This window comes from Anas platyrhynchos, chromosome 1, assembly GCF_047663525.1.
Source record: "Anas platyrhynchos isolate ZD024472 breed Pekin duck chromosome 1, IASCAAS_PekinDuck_T2T, whole genome shotgun sequence".
NCBI classification, from domain to species: Eukaryota; Metazoa; Chordata; class Aves; order Anseriformes; family Anatidae; genus Anas; species Anas platyrhynchos.
The window spans coordinates 136757531-136775575 of record NC_092587.1 but is presented as its reverse complement, the minus strand read 5'-3'; positions in this window follow the sequence as shown (position 1 = coordinate 136775575).

The window sequence follows — 18045 nt, the reverse complement described above, 5'->3', positions numbered from 1 at the left end:
GGATGTCAGGTTTGACTATATGTTCTCTAACCCAATCCTCCTTAACCAAGGGAAAGTCTTCCTTTCTCCAGACTTTCTCCTCAGTTTCTTTGGTCAGGGATTCCTGAGGGTTGACCTTGGCAGTGAAGACTGAAGCAAAGAAGGCGTTCAATATCTCTGCCTTCTCTACATTCTCTGTTGCCAGGGTCCCCACTTCTAGTGGGCCCACTTCTTCCCTAGTTTCCTTTTGTTACTGATGCATTTGAAGAAGCCCTTCTTGTCCTTAACATCTCTAGCCAGATTTAATTACAAATGGGCCTTGACCTTCCTCATGAGAATTCTGCCTACTCTCTGTCTTTTTATTAATTTCACGTTGCCTGTCCTTGCTTCCTCCTCCTGTACACCTCCTGCTTATGTTTCATTTTTTTCAGGTATTCATGGCTCATCCATGCAGATCTCCTGCTCTCTTTATTCAATTTATTGCCTAAAGGGATGCACTGTTTTTGAGGCCGGAGGAAGTGATCTTTGAATAGAAAACAGTTCTCTTGGACCCCTCTTCCTTCTTGGGCCTGTTCCTATGGAATTCTTCCAAGAAGATCCCTGAAGAAGCCAAGGTTAGCTCTCCTGAAGTCCAGGGTTATTAGTTATTAGTAACCAGGGTACTGGTATTAGTTATTAGAGTCCAGGGTAATTAGTTATTGCCCTGCTTCCTCCTCACAGGACACTGAACTCCATGATCTCATTCATGGTCATGGTAGCCACGGCTACATTTCCAAACAGTTCTTCTTTGTTTATTAGTACAAGGTCCAGCAGAACATCAGCTCATCATCTGTGTCAGAAAATTACCATCAGTGTTTTCCAGGAACCTACTGGATTGTTTGTGCCTAGCTGTGTTTTCCTCCAGCAGATGTCAGGGTGGTTGAAAACCCCAAGAGAACCGAAGCCTGTGACTGTGAGGCTACATCAAGATTTCTCTAAAAGGCTTCATCTACCTCCTCCTCCTGATCAGGTGTCCTGTAGCAAGCACTCACAGTAGTGTCATCCTTGCTAGTCTGTCCTTTAATCCTTTCCCACTAGCTCTTGACTTGCTTATCATCCACCCCGAGGCAGAGGTCCATACTTTCCAGGTGTTCCCTCACATAAAGTGCAACTCCACCACTTCACCTTCCTGGCCTCTTTCCTAAAACACATGTAGCCATTCATGACAACATTCCAGTCATGCAAGCTATTCCACAATGTCTCTGTAACTGCAATGAGATCAAAGCCCTACAACGGCACACAGATCTCTAATTCTTCCTATTTGTTCCCTGTGCTATGTGCATTGGTGTAGATGTGTTTCAGAGAAGTATTTGAGTGTGCCAATTTCCCAAGAATAGAAATTTATTTAGGAAAAAGGAAAGACAATAAGGCAGTTTTGAATGGAAAGATCTTCTTTTGAAACTCAGACCACCGTCTCTGTCAGATAGGAGTTACAACTGTTTATGTTACTGTTAAGCTTAGGTAGTATTTTAAGGGACTTAGAAGCAGAAATTACCAAGCAAGCATACAAGCGCCATATTAAATGTTACTATAACCTACCAGCTGGAGTGTGTCAGGTTGTGTTTGCTCAGTCCTATCCAAATGTACCACTGAAGTGTGCTTTGTCTCTTAAACATGCCCAGAGACAATGCTGACTGGTACTTGCAGGCTGCGGGCTGTTGGCAGGTTTGCCTTTTGTGAACAGGTGAACAGAAACACACCTTTGAATGTGCTAGAGAGAAAGCCTCATGGTCTGTATTTGTCAGCCTTCTGCATAATGCAACCGTCAATATGGCGGCATCAACAGGAAAAACAGTAGCACAGAGGTGAACTCCAAATCTCAGCCAAAAGATGAAGTCCTGAAAGGTTTTCTGGGCACATGACCTTGTTCTTCAGGTCCTCCCTGCACAGCCTCACCTCATCTGAGCTGCTCCTTTTATGCACTGTAAATCATCTGCTGTTCACAAGCATAAATGTGAAGTCTGTGTCCACCCAAACCAAATTGTGAAAAGGAGTTTCTGGGGCTGTATCGACACAAAACTTCCTCCCAAATTGTACCTCAGCAGTGTTAAACTGTTTGAGGTTTAGCATTATTAAGGCTAATGATGATGCTGAATTTCCAGAGAAGGCAGATATATTTTAAGTACTCTTTTTGCTTTATGAAAACCTGACTCACATAATTTGGACCCTATTTAGAATCATAGAATCATAGAATCATAGAATATCCTGAGTTGGAAGGGACCCTTAAGGATCATCAAGTCCAACTCTTGACACCGCACAGGTCTACCCAAAAGTTCAGACCATGTGACTAAGTGCACAGTCCAATCTCTTCTTAAATTCAGTCAGGCTCGGTGCAGTGACCACTTCCCTGGAGAGCCTGTTCCAGTGTGCAACCACCCTCTCTGTGAAGAACCCCCTCCTGATGTCAAGCCTAAATTTCCCCTGCCTCAGCTTAACCCCGTTCCCGCGGGTCCTGTCACTGGTGTTAATGGAGAAAAGGTATCCTGCCTCTCGACACCCCCTTACAAGGAATTTGTAGACTGTGATGAGGTCTCCCCTCAGCCTCCTCTTCTCCAGGCTGAACAGGCCCAGTGCCCTCAGCCGTTCCTCGTATGTCTTCCCCTCCAGGCCTTTCACCATCTTCGTAGCCCTCCTCTGGACACTCTCCAACAGTTTCATGTCCTTTTAATACTGTGGTGCCCAGAACTGCACACAGTACTCGAGGTGAGGCCTCACCAGCGCAGAGTAGAGTGGGACAATCACCTCCCTTGACCTACTAGTGATGCCGTGCTTGATGCACCCCAGGACACGGTTGGCCCTCCTGGCTGCCAGGGCACCCTTCTGGCTTCAACTTGCTGTCTACCACGACCCCCAGATCCCTCTCTTCTAGGCTGCTCTCCAGCGTCTCATCGCCCAGTCTGTACGTGCAGCCAGGGTTTCCCTGTCCCAGGTGCAGGAGCCGGCACTTGCTCTTATTGAACTTCATGCAGTTGGTGATCGCCCAGCTCTGCAACCTATCCAGATCCCTCTGGATTTATGGAGATATTTCATAGAATAATAGAATCATAAAAAGGTTTGGATTGGAAGGGACCTTAAAAATCTAGTTCCAACCCCCTGCCATGAGCAAGGACACCTCCCACTAGATCAGGTTGCTCAAAGCTCCATCTTAAAGCTCCTGGTCTTAAACATTTCCACGGATTGGAATCATCTCTGATATTCACAGCTTCTCTGGGCAACATGTTCCAGGGTCTCATCACCCTTCCTAATGTCTAATCTAAATCTAATCTCTTTCAATTTAAAATCATTATCCCTTGTATCATTATGTGCCCCTGTACAAAGTCCCTCCCAGCTTTCCCATAGGCTCCCTTTAGGTACTGGAAGACCACAATAAGATCTCACTGGAGCCTCCTTTTGTCCAGGGGTAACAACCCCAACTTCCTCAGCCTGTCTTCATAGGAGAGGTGCACCACGCATACACAAATTCATGTTGCTTTTGCACACAGTATTCATAGATTTAAATGAAGTAAATATCCCCATATAAAGATGAAGGCATTGTATTTTTGTTATTCCAATAATTTCAATTATATTCTGAAATTAATAGGATTTTAATAGATTTAAGTGCAAAAGAATAATGACTTTTTCAATGCCCATCTGTTATGCTGTGTTTCTTCATATGTGCCATATTCTCAATGAGAAGATTTCTAGGCTATGATCACTCATAATATCTCTTTCATTAATATGATCTTTATAGGAGTATATCATATAACACATACTGGTACAGCATTTGCTCTCCAACAAAAACATGCAGTCACTTTGCACAGTGTTTTTAAATGAGGACAGAAATATGGTAAAAGTCTTTAAGTCATGATTTTGTGTTTTATCCAAAGATAAGGTATGAAAGGGTAATCCAGCTTTCAAGGAGTCTGTGTAATCTGTAAGGTGGTATAAAAAAGACAGTGATAGTAATTAGCCTTTTTAAATAATTCCTCACATCACTAAGCACATTATGGAAATTTATGGTACACATCAGATGTTTGTGTGTGTGAAAGGGAGGATGCGCATGTACATGCATGTATGAGCATGTGAGGGAGTGAAAGGGAAGTTTCCAGCCATCTTTGCATGGATGCATTTGTAGCTGAACTGAAATGATGAAGCAATTTGTAGTAATGTCAGCAGCTCCTCAGGGAATGCTCACTAAATGCATGTCATTAGATGCCACACAATTTGCCTTTTTGCTCCCTCTGTGACACCAGTTCATGGTATATTCTTAAAGATTATAACATTCTGCTCTTTAATTTTAGATGTATTAATGTTTGGTTAATCTCAACTAATCCAAAATATTTCACCACTCTCACACTACCACTGGCTGCACATCAATCAAAAATCCCTTTTAGCTGCTTGCCAGACTGTTCTTACTGCTCTATTGACATGATTATATTAAGCGGTAACAAGTACCACAGGGGAATAAGGTGGTGGGTAAGGTTCATTGCCCACTTAAGTACTTTGAACATTTTACCACAAAAAAAGTAAAAATAGCATGAGGAGACCAGGGGACTGTGTTGCCGAACTTTCTATGCATATAGTCATTGCTTGTCTAGGACTTTTGGACACCTCAACACCTGATCCAGAAAGTCAGCTGTGCAAAATGGGATATGGGGAGTCCTGGTGTATAAGAGGAACATAAGTCATCAATATGAACATGTCAATAAATGAAGACCACTGGCATCCAGCTGTATTAGCTATGTTCTTACCTAGCTGGCAGGTGGAAAGGATGATCTTTTGCCTCTATCTGGCACTTGAGACCACATCTGAAATACTGAGCCCAGTTTTGGGCTCACCAGTACTCATAGCCATTCCCATGAGTGGCCACTAAGCTGATTAGGAGCTGAAGAACATGCTGGCTGAGGAGAGGCTGAGAGAGCTGAGTCTGTTGTTCAGCCTGTGGAAGAGAAGGATTTGGTGGAATCTAATTGCTGTCTACAGTTACATAACAAGAGAAAACCAAGCCAAACTCATCCCAGAATTGTGGAAGACTAGAACAAGAGGCAACAGACCACATTTGATACACAGGTAAATCGGTTGAGTGGAATGTGAGTCAAGAGAGGTCTTGAGGTCCTTTCCAACTTACATGGTTGTGTGGTGGCCTGATTCAATAACCAAGTCCCTTTTTCCCCATGTCCCTCATGGACTTGCATCACTGTATGGAGATGCAGTTCCATGCAGCATGCTTCAGTTGAGAAAATGAGACTAACATATGGCAGAAGTAGCTATGGACTGAGAGTTAGGCTATACATTACATTCTCACAAACAGTGTGGAATGCAGGTCTCCTGTGCCCTATATGGTACTTTAACTACTGGTCTCTTGGATAAAAGGAGGGAAACATCTCCCTCCTTCTGGGATCTGGTTCTTTGCTTCATTTGCTTTTATATGCAGTGCCTCTAAATGAAGTGTTCTGTTCTCGATTGACCCAAACACTTTTTTTTTTTTTTTATTTTTTATTTTTTTATTTTTTCTTAATTTCTTCAAGAAGAAACGAAACCTGTTTAAGTTAGTTCAGGCTGAGCCAACTTTTCTAAAAAAATGCTTTGGTTTGGCAGCTGCATCTGAATGATTCTCACTGCCCTAAGAAAGAATACAAACTTTGGTGGCTTCCTTCCCAATTTATGGGCCAAGACAGTGGCCAGGAAGGATTGTTTTACAGCTTTAGACTCTGGCCTAGAGGCTGAATTTCTTTCCAGTTTATCCTCTGTTTCATGCTCACGTTACGTTCAATCTTTACAATCTTTTTTATAGGACAAAAACATCCAGAAATATTTTAAAAGATTAAAGTACAAATCACTATTGGCAGCTTGCTTAGCACTTAAATGGCAATCTCCCTGCTTTGATTGTTTTATTCACTAAAAAAGCAAATACAGAATAAATAAGGCACCATTTCTAAGTGAATTCCAGCCTTCCAGTTGTCATTATTTAGAAGTTTTCCAAGAACCATCTAGAAAATTCTAATTTATTTATTTATTTTCTGTGTAGAATTATAGAAATGTCATTTCCAACATGAATATACCCCAGTACTCAGAAGAGCAGCAGCCAACACTAGTCTTTCCTCCAACTTGCTTCTATTCAAAAAATAACTTTTTGTTATAGGTTATATATATGAGAATGAGCTCTAATATGGCCCATTATAGTAATAATAAATAATGATATATCTTTTTAATATATCATTATTTGATATTATTGATATGATTATTGAATATATCAATGATATATCTTTAAAAAAAAAAAAAAAGTTGAATTAAAGCAGCAGAAAAAGAATATCTGTTTCCTGTGACCTCAGCTGCCAAGCAACTCCGTGCTCAACTTCCAGCATTTAAAGACCATTAACTTTACTTTTAAAATGCAGCAAGGATGCAGTGAGCAGATGTCCTTTGGGGGAAGATACCAAATAGAATTGTATGACAGTATATGGCTTTTGTCTTTTCATATGAGTAGTGAGCCTGAAGTGTATCTTCACAGCTTCCAAAGTGACCTTTAGACCTGGTAGAGTGGCACCTAACCTAGCAGTAATGGGGAAAATAAAGGCTCCAAGCCTGACACTATGAGAGTCCAGTTCAGTGTAGAGCAAACTGCATGATAGCTGAGGAAGGAACAAGCAGGGAGAATGTTAAAATATCTTGACACAGCTGTGTATCAAGCTATCTTGAGGTATTTGCATACATAACTACTTTGAATTTCTTGGTTAGTCCTCGACACAAGTGAATCAGGGAGCATGATTCAATAATTTGGGGGCAGGATCCAGTAATGCAAACTGAAGCAAACCTTCTGATTAAGCTGTTTGGAATAGCAATGAAAGTGCATTCTGCCAATATCTCTTTGGACAGGTAAGTAATTTTTCATAAGTTTCTACAGCTATAAAACACAAATAATGATACTTATCTCCCTTGCAAGAGTTTTTGTGGTCTGCGTGGGACAAGAATTTCATATATATGGGTGTTGCATTCCATAATATTGTCTTTATGGCTGCAGAAGTATGTTTGACTACTCTGGTAGATTTCAGTATTATGTTTAATACTAAAAACATAAGATATGTGTTTGATAAACAGGACCTAGCATTAAAGATAAACAAATAAATAAATAAATAAATGGAAAATTGAAAAAAAAATCTCTTCCTTCTATTTATTCATTTTTATTTTAAACATTTATGTTATAATAACAAATTACCCCCATTTTTTTACAAGAGAAACCCACCTGAATCTTCTGACTTCATGAAGTGCCAGAGACATTTTAACTGGACTATTTTTAGTAGAAATTTTCCAGTTGTGTCATAAGCTTTCTTTTATTCTATTTCTTCTAAATATGCTATAGGTATACAGGCCTTTCATGGGAAACTACTGGGTTCTTTCCCATTCCTGACACATAACAAACTTAAGAATATAAAGCAAAATGCATTTTTGTCTCTTTGCATCTGTTCATGCCACCACAAAAGAGGCCCTCAATGATATGAAACTAAACTAATATGAAGTATTTCATTTATAATTATCAGTATTAAAAATATTTTCTCTAAATGTTGTGTTTATAGTGATTAATTATTGCAAGAGGTCTGAACATTTGTTTAAAATGTGTTTAACCCTTTAAAGTACTGAGCGTTGTGCTAAGAATATAATCAGAGTTTGAGAACTGGGAAAGGTCTAGCTGAAGAGCACTTTTGTATATGACTAACTTTAAGTATGTAAGTTGAACTTCTGTGCTTGGCCAGGTCATGCCAGTGCTCAGCACTTTGCTAGATTGCACTCCAAGCAGCAGAGATTATCACACAATTCCTTCCGACCTGAGGACACCATGTCCCAGATGTAGCTGTACAACACACTCTGCCTGGCCAAGCCTGGCCTGATAAACAACTTCAGGCCATGAAGATACTTGGCTGAACAACAGAAAGTTCACACCTGCTTTTCCTCATGGCCGTAATGTGCTTTTGCACTGCCACTCTGGCGCCAGGGCTTCCTGCAGCCTATCTATCTGTCTTCGCATTTTCTCACTTTGGGAAAGGTGTGAACCAGACCCTGCAAGAGCGGCAGTGGGCTGCAAATCCTGGTGCAGGCAAAGCTGGGCTAGAGGAGGCTGGGCTGCCAATCAGCCCTGTCTTTAAGCTGCACTGCCCTTGTTCAATCGAGGTAATGGGTCCAGTGGGCAAGTAATAGGTCCAGTGGGTCTATTACACATTTTTATTGAAAAGCAAAATAAATAGCCCTGTAAAACTCACACACTGCCCCAGGGCTGCAATAATTTATTCACCTTCTTACACCTTCTTTTTCTTTCTTTTTCTCTTTGCCTTTTCAGAGTTGCTCAAGCGAACTTTTCCAGCATGTCAGGTAAGAGCTTTTGTAAGTGTATCACTAATGGTTTGAGTAAGGCAATATTTGAAAATACTGCAAGTTGGTATATGGAGAACTGTGGCAAGCCTTTACTACTTGATTATATACATGTGTAGTACCAAAGGAGATCAGATTTTACTCAGCCAAACTTGTTTAATAGAAACGGCATAAAAATCAAAGTATGTATACTATCAGTTTTGCTTTCCAGAGAGAATGTTTTTCCACAAAACTAAGGAAAAGGTAATTTACCACTCAAACAAGCTGGGAAAAGGGAGAACATTCTTTCCTAAACAGCAACAATTATGCATTTGGCAGGCAGTAGTAAAAGAAATTCTGCTTTCCTTTTTAACTCATAGCAAATCTGTACCTGGGACTGATTAGAGAACAACTGGATAGGTGCTGTTTTTCTTTTCAAAGTCTACCAATGAGGTGTTTTTTTGTTTGTTTGGCTGGCTTTTTGTTGTTGTTGTTCTGAACATGTTTTACCCGTACAGTTTAGACTGTTGCATTTCCTTTGTGGTAGGCTCACACTCATTCTTTATTTGTACAAATACAGTTTTCTTGTGAGCGGGGCAGATAAGAAACCCCAATGTTGTTGAAAAATCAGGATGATGAATTAAGGGGAAAATATACAAAAATTAGTTAAAGGGAAAATAAAGGAAAACACCCTGATGAGAATCCCTTGAGACCTGCAGGAATTCATGAGTTTCTTTGATTATCATAAGAGCAGTATTTTGTATTGTGCTTTGCGTTTTCCTAGCAAGATCAAGAAAGTGCAGCAGGGTAAGAAAATGCCTCTCATTAAACATCTTTAAACCTAAACCTAGATTTGGACAAAATCTTAGTAAGTGTAGCCTTACCACACCAGACAAAATGTCTCGGTGCTCTGCTACTCTGTCACTGGAACCTGTTGCTTCCCAAGAAATATAGCTGTTTTAAGCATCTTTGGAATGATATGTCTTTGTAGGGAGGAAAAAAAATCTTAACCTCTATTAGTTAGTGGGTAGCATATACCCAAGAACAAGAGAACTGATATATTTTCTAAAACACTTAGTTGCTTTTAAACCTTGTTGTTAACAGTTTGGATAGTCTCATATAGACTCATTACCAGGTGGCTGTTGTGGAGGATGTTTTTATCTAAAACAGCATTTATTTTTTTTTTAAGTCATGAGACCAAAACAAGAAGGGAAAAAAATATGAAATAAATAAATAAATAAATAAACAAATAAATAAATAATAATAATAATAATAAACTTCCTAAATTTAGCAGAATACTTATGGCAGAGCACTTGAAGCAGATGATGAAGAAAGAAGAAAATGCAATCTTTATTTCTCCTTCGCCTCCCTCATAATTCTCATTAACACCTAAAAACTGTGAAACAATAACAATTATTTCAGACCATGAAATGGTGAATAAAACTTTATAGAAAAGATCCTGATAGGATTAGTGCTCAGCTGGAAGCTGAGACTGCCACATGGAGAATACCATGGAATAGCAAGGATGAGTAAGGCACCAGTGGTGAAACTAAACAGGAATCCAGCATGCAGGAAATTACAGAGAGCCCTGGGACTGCATCAGGTTAAGTTGTCTTGTTTGCTGTATTTGGCTACTGCTTAAGCAGAAATAGTTTGGAAGAGAGCTAACAGTGCAGAGCAGAATAGTAGGCTATTAAAACAGGCAGTGTTGAAAGCTGATTACTTGATGTTAAACCAGAAGACAAAGATTAATAAAGCATGAAGGAAATCTTTTTTTACAGTGTTATTTTTTTCTGAAGTGTTTCTTCTTCATATTTCATGTTGTGCCAGTGAAAGCTGCCAAGTCAAGAGTTCTGAAAGTCAAAGTGCCTTTTATCTGCAGAGCAGTGAGGAGGTGACTTGTAGTGAGCTGGCTTCCTTACCAGGCTCTGCCCAAAAGAATGGCCCCAAGGGATGAGAAAGGGTACACATTGCTTTCAGCAGTCTTAAATTCTGTCCCTGTCCCTTTTCCTAATATTTCCTTCCTCTAGCCAACCACCTTGTTCAGGGCCTTTCTCTGACTAAATGACCAGGAACCTCAGAGGCACCTTGCTTCTAACATGGTGGACCTTGCTCAGATCCAGGTGCTTTAAAGCCAGCCCTGTGTGTCTACACTCGCTCAGCTCAGGGAGTCTTGGTGGAGACAGTGGTGAGACTTGGGACTGATCTGCTAGGGCCCAGCTTTGGACTGCCAGTACATGTAACTGCATGGTCACAGAGTAAGCAACCTGATTACCTATAGTGATTTTTACAGGTCAGGTTTCCTTCTGTATGGAGTAATGACTGTGCACCACTATTTGAGGAACGGTAATGAAATTTAAGCAATAGTGGTGCCATAGGCAGGTAGAAGGAAGTCCCCTAAGAACAGAAGACTTACAGATGGACTGGAAATTTTCAGGTCTAATGTCTGGATTTAATTTAATTTTTATGCTGTTGTTAGAAACAGCCTGGAGATTCTCTAAAGAATAAGTAAAGATGTTGTCCTTTTACACTCCCAAGAGCGTAATCTTAAAAAATGTCTTCACTGTTTTTCCAGTGGCTACAGCCTCCCATCACATTGTGTTACCCTGTATAGTGAGGACATCTGGGGGGTTTCAACCCTCTGGCTCCAAGTGAAATTGGTACTGGTTGTCTCTCGCCTTCCAGTCTTAAAAACACTTGACAATTTGACATTCTCACTGCTAAGTGGAACTGACAGAGGCTCATCAACAATAGGACATTGTTATCAGCCCTGGCAGAAATCATACCAACAGCCTTATGCGAAGTGATGACTTGCATTTACTTCCAGCAGGATGAATGCAATTGGGTGTCAAGTGTTCCCAGTGTAGGACTAGGGAACAGTGAGGAAGTTACTTAAAGAACTTGTGTTCTTCCTGCTTCCATCTCAGTCATCTTGGAAGTAGATTGCAAATTGTTTAAACCTTAAAATACCACAGAATAAATGTCTTGTTATTACACTGTAGTTTGATATGGCTTGGAAAAAAAAAAAAAACAACAACAAAAAAAACCTAATATGCTCCAATGATTGTTTTCAGATGTTGGTCTTTGTCAGGCCCAACATACTGGGCAAAAGATGAAGGCAAATTGTTAGTATCAGTGTGCTTGCCAATAATCTTTCTTTCTTCCTTTCTTTCTTCCTTCCTTCCCTTTCTCTCTTCCCCCCCTATTTATTTATTTTTGAATTCTGTTATATTAGTGAGGCTGGTTGTTCAATGAACACTGCACTGGCCTTCCACATTTAGGACAGGCATACAAATCCAGCCTTTGCCAGAGTGATGGAAAGCAATTTGGATCTGAAGGCTATAAAAGGCAAAGCTGAAATGAACTCTGACAAGTCGTAGCTGAATTCTTCTTGCACAGAAACAGCCATTCCTTTCCCCGTACCTCTGCCGCTTTTCTCTTTTTAAATGGTCCAGAATTGGCTGTTTAATATCTGAGAGCTCCAGAGCCAGAGACTGTCGGAAATGGAAGGATTTTATTGATGCCAGCTGAAGGCGCTCTCATCAGGTGAATCGAGGTGTGCTGACAGCCTGTGAGTGTGCAAGTGAGTGACATTCAAGCCCTGCATCCAACGGTGACCTTGGAAAGAAGTCTATGAAGAAATTAACGAAAGAATTTCAAAAGGGTTAGGTTTCCATCCCTGTCATCTTATTTCACGATACTCACTTAATAAATAAAGAGATAGATTAAATATTTTCCTCTCATTGCCCTGTCGTTTTGCAGATCTGTTGACAAAAATGAGTAACGTGACGTGACTGAAAACGCTGAATGAAAGTGGCACTCACTGTACTTAAAAAGGATCATAATTATGCTGCATAAAATAAAATGCTGCAAAAACCTTAACTTTGCTAGGGGAGGATTTACTTCCTCTTTCCTAGCAGGAGGTTTTGTTGTTGCTGCATTTAACTCCTCATTTATGATGCATTTCTTCAATAAGGGTATATTAGAGGACACCTCACTAAGAGGAAAATAAGAGCCAAAAAGACTCTCCTGAGAAAGAAGGAGGAAGAAGACATCCACTCATAGCTTTTTTTTTTTTTTTTTTTTTTTTTTTTTTTTTTTCTCCTTCTGAATATACACACAGCAGCAAAAGCCATGGGTAGGAGAGAAGGGAAGAGGCCTCCACATTTGTTTTCTTGCCATAGCTATACCTCCCATTATAGTCCAGAGGGTTGTGGATCTGCTCATGCTTACTCTGCTCCAGTCCTGGCAGACTTAGAAATGCAGAACCAGTAGGTTCTTCTTCGTTTCCTCAGCTTCTACTGGGAGAAGCTCAGGCTATGCAAACCCAGATAAACAGCTGAGAGAACACCAAACTGTTACCCATATTATCCTTTATTTTCTCTTTTATTTTATTTATTTATTTTTTTTGGCTGTATGGTGCTGTAGGAAACACCTGCACGGGGCTCTGGTCTCTTTCTACCCAGCTGACTTTTTTTCAGCCGTGCACTGGCTTGGGGTCAGCCCTTGCAAGCAGGTGTTTTCCCTCAGAATAGCTTTCTTGTCTGCATCCGAGTGGATCACAAGGGCCGAACTTCACTGCAGGAGGTCACAGGTCAAACACGGCAGCACAGGGTCCCCTGGGTACTGTGCTTACCAGGTGTTTAATATTATCAGAGGTTATTTGCTGAAACCGTGATAGAGTGTTCTCAGCGATTCAAAATAAATTTAACGAGAACAGTTTTAAAAGCCCCCACATTAGAGGATGTCTGTTCAATGGACAGAGAGGTTAAAGTTAATTCGATCAGGCATGTGTACTTTCTCCAAAAAGGAACATATGCACTCAGCGGCTTGGCCCCATTTGTTGCAATTTTGGGTCTCATTTCCATTTGCAAGAAAGATAACTACTTGCATATGGAAGCAATAAATAAGAGAAGTCATTAAAATTTCTCTAATTTAGGAAAAAAAAAGTCTTAACGAAGTAATATCTTTGCCAGGGCAGACAGAAATGTAAATTAGAGATTGGAAGGAAACCTATTAAAGGAATTGCTATGTTACTAGTCTTTTTTAATCTAATGAATTTATGAATTGCCACTTGTTAGGTCACAGACTTTGTTAATTTCCTATGGAGAAAGTGTGGGGCAGGAGGAGCCTGGAGTGAAAGTAAAATACTTGTGAACAATGAACCTGAACAAATATTTTTGCACAATGTGTTAAGGCTATTAGGTTCAAAATTTTTGAATAAAACCAGCTATGTTTAGAAATTTTGAGAAAGATTGTGTACCTACTAAACAGGTTAATATACATTTCTAAAATTTCTGTATTTGTCTTTTTCACTTCCAAGAACATTATTTAAAGATGTAAAGAGGTGAAAGTTTATAAAATTTACTGAACAATTTTATTAAAAACAAGACAAATATTAAGAAAACAGTACCAGTTTACAGTGCCAGTTTACTAGGCATTGGTGATACTGTCTTATAGCTAATCTGATACATTTTGGGCTTTCTTTGGCCTAAAGCCTAAAGAAGAAATTTCATTCTCTTTTCCTATAAATCACAGAAATGATGCTGCATCTTGGTTCCTCTTTTCTTGCTGGTTAGGATCCAAGTTGCTGCTGAAGTGGACCAGCAAACGTTCATCTGCAATTACACTGATGAATGACAAACTGTGATTCTCAATTGTCTCAGTACCCAAAATTGGAATTTATTTTCTGAAGCTAGCCATTACACACAAACAGCAAAGGAATGATACCAATTCAGTCTTTGACTGAAAGATAGCAATCAGAAGTGCATCAGCAATTGTTCACTAAAAGTTTATCAGTATCGCCTCCCAGACATGCATACAAGTGAGTGGCATATTGAACCTGCCTATGTCAGCCCTAGATAGCTGTTATTTCCTTTGTTTATAGAGGCAACCAGATTTTGAAAGTAATTTCTGAATGTGTTAGATTCTTTTTGATCAATGAAAAATGTTCAAAGAGTCACAAATTTATCTGTGTTTGCTGTGGGGGAATTAACTGCAACAGAGTACCCCTCTGAATGGTCAAGTGGGTATAGATTGAAAAATTAGTTATGTGCATATGTGGGCATTCACACACACACAGAAACACAGACTCACAAGTTGAAACCAAACCCTTATGAGTTCTGATAAGACCCCCACTGCACTTTGCTTCAGTGTAAATCTGTGCTCCTGTGCAATTCTTCTGGCTCTAAGAACTCTCTCTCCCTATCAAAGAAACAAACAAAAATCTACAAAATCACCATCAAAAACAAACAAACAAACAAAAAGACAAACACACACACACACACACACACACACACACACACACACACACAAAAAAAAAAGGCCAGTCGCATTTCTAGCATAAAAGGAAACAGAAATGAATTGAAATTTAACTAAAATGTCTGTTCTCAGGAGGCCTATGTCTGCATTCTTGAGGGTTCAGATCGTTTGGATAAACTCTGTATAAGCATCTGAACTTTTTGGTAGGTCTCCAAATTGAACCTCCAAACCTTCAGAGGCTCACAGGCGGCTAGCCACTTTTGTGTTGCTGTGAGGTTGGACTCTATTTGCTTGCTCAGGCCCCTGATACTGAAAATATTTACCAGGTAGTAAGTAGAATACAGTTAGAGAAGTCACAAGCCTGTCTTTTGGGTTTCACTTGCCGATGTAAGGGGAGAAGTGTTTGCTAATGAATTAGTCATCGAAGGATGAAATAGGAGTCGTTTTGTGGTTCAGATACAAGTATAGGCCTAAGAAGGTCTAGACTCTGTTCCAAGTCCTGCTACTGACTTCCTATGTGATTTAAACAAGCCACTCAGCGCTGGGGCTGCTGAAGGGAGATGTCTGCGTTACAAGAATAAACTTGTTATTTGTCAGATAGCATGGAAATGAAGCACATCAGAGAGCCTAGAAACATACTAAGTAATTCCATACTAAGTAATTCCAGAAGGATGAGTAGACTAGTGTGGTTTTAGTTGGCTAGTTCCAGGTAAAATCTAAGAAGGAAATTCTTAGGAAGCCTAATGGACTTCAGTTACTAATTTGTTTGGTGCTCAGTAATATTTAAAACAGCCTGGATTTTAAACCACATGAAAAATATGCCACCCTGCTGTTCCCACAGGCGTGAGCCAACAACTCAAGAAACTACATCTACCTCCTGTGCCAGTAATACATTTATTATTTATGTTTTCAATTACATTTCCATACCAACCACCATGTGTAAAACTGAAAAATTTAAGCATACACCCCCAAAGAATTATACGTGTTTTTCTTACAGCAGGCACTGAATTTTTGAAAAGGACATCATTCCTCTTCACCTAAGTGGCATAATTCCCACTGAAATTTTTTGAGCCAGAGTTAGATCTGGGAGTCCTTTTTCCCTCCTCATAATGAACATGCTGCAGAAAAAGCTTCTGAAGCTGTATGAAGTCAGATGCTCAGCTGGTGCTGCAATGGTTATTGAGCAGCTTGGGGCAGATGACTATTAACACTAGCACAGGAGTCAGGGCAATGCCCTGGAAATTAACTAAATCTTACTGTGTTTAAACAAGAAAGGAAATGGGTCTTAGCTTAGGGACATTTATGAAAAATGTCCTGCACTTTGATAACACTAACAGATTGCAATGACCAAATACTGAAAATTTAGTGTCCAGCTCATTCACACAAGTTAGAAGACATCACACAAAACATCTAAACCGAAAGCCTTACCTTCACTGTACTACATGATCTTACATCAGATGACTTCTAAGAAAGATGGGCCAAAGGCACAACTGACAAAACTTTATGGTCTTCTATATCATGTCCTAAAATATTTGTGGAGCATTATGATAGCTATCAGAATCTTCAGATTTTTCTTTTCTTTTTTCTCATTTGGACATCGAGATCTGTGAGCCTCCAGTATTTTAATTTTAAAGGTCAAAACTGCCTATTGTAAGTAAGCAGCATTTTGATATATTAGTAAGATTTCAGGCACTGAACTTAGCAAAACCCACTCTTCATCACCTATTCTCCTACTCTGAATGTAACTTATTTTCTAATATTCAATATAAAAAAACATCTGTTGCACATATGCTAAAATATATGTGATATTATGCAGATGCATTTAAAATATTGCAAGATTACTTTGTTTTTCTGTTATGTTTTAAAATATTCCATTGTACAGTGCAGATTATAAAACATAAGAACATATTACAATCCTAGTGTCATGGTGCGTGTTTTAAGTAACAGGAACACTGATGACTTTTGTAGGAAGTTATATGTGCATTATAACTGATCATGTGTTTTTTTTTTTTTTTTTTCCATTTGTTGCCTCTCAAGTGCCAAACAAAAGATATGAGCAATATAACTTTTTTTTTCTCCATATTGATGAGTCCTAGTCTAATACCAATTTTCTGTGACATTATGCATTAACACTGAAAAATAGTCTCAGTATAGGAAGGAAAAAAAAAACAACAACAACAACAACAACAACAACAACAAAATATATAGGGGAAAGCAGAAATTCCTTCTCATGTTTTTCTGGAATAGGAGTAAATGATAAATGATAATTTCTTTAGAGGATTGTTTGAATCTGTACTGTTTACAGAGCTCTAGGCGTTTGCTATCTATTTGATTTCTTACAAATAGAGGCATTGTACAGTCACAGGATTCCAAGAACCAGTTAAGATAATTAAAAAAGCTGTTAAAATAATTTAGAAATCCCTACTTGCTGAGATGAATTACAGTATTTTGGCAAATGAGTTTAGTGAAAAGGAATTTGAACTCATTGCAGATTTGAGACAGACACTTTCAACAGCAGACAGCTACTGTAAATGAAATTGGTCCTAACTTCTTTTAAGACATCATCTTGAAATTACTCTTTCTGAAACAAAATTCAACACAAGCCAAACTACACCCACTAATTATTTGAGGTGAACTGAGCTGCCCAATTGTGGACTAATGTGAGCAATTTAATCTCTGATCCAAATCCAATTCTCCAAAAGAGAACATTTGTGCTTATTGCTGCTTACAGCTCCATGTATTATGCCTTTTGTTTCCTATCATTGGTCTTCAGTGGTTCAATTGACTAAATATAAGTGCTCGGCACTATTTGCAGTGTTCCAGTATATGCAAAAAAAAAATCCACACGGTTGGCAGATGTATCACGGGAACTTTGGGAGACCTGTGCACCATGGAGCTGCAGATGGATGCCAGGTGTGGTAAGCTAGGAAATTTCAAGGGACAATGGGAAGAAATCTGTGTTTGACAACTGAAACAAACCCACTCTGAAAGGACGGAGGCCTTCCAAAACCCCTGTGTTATATCTGCAAATTCCAAGCAGACGTCTTGAATACCCCAGGGTGCCTCATATGGTGGCCAGCAACAACATTTGGGCACCCATATCTTGTCATCTCAAAATATTCCAAGGATTAGTGGTGTTTAATTTATTAAAAGTAAAAGTAAAGTTTGGCCTTCCAGAAGGGAACTTCTTTTGAAACTCACTCATGCAGTACTGGGATTCACTCTAAAGAAGACTCCTATTTTTCATCAGTTGAAAAGCCCTCTAGATTTATTTGACCTAAAATTAGGTGTTTTGTGCCACCTAAGATACCTTATAGTATTTGAAATATCTACATCAGTCTGGAATAGGTGACACAGGACCACTAGGAGATCCATGTGCTACTGGGGTGGCAACTACTGTGTGTATCAGGAGGGATACCCTATATGGGTTGACAACAACCCTGT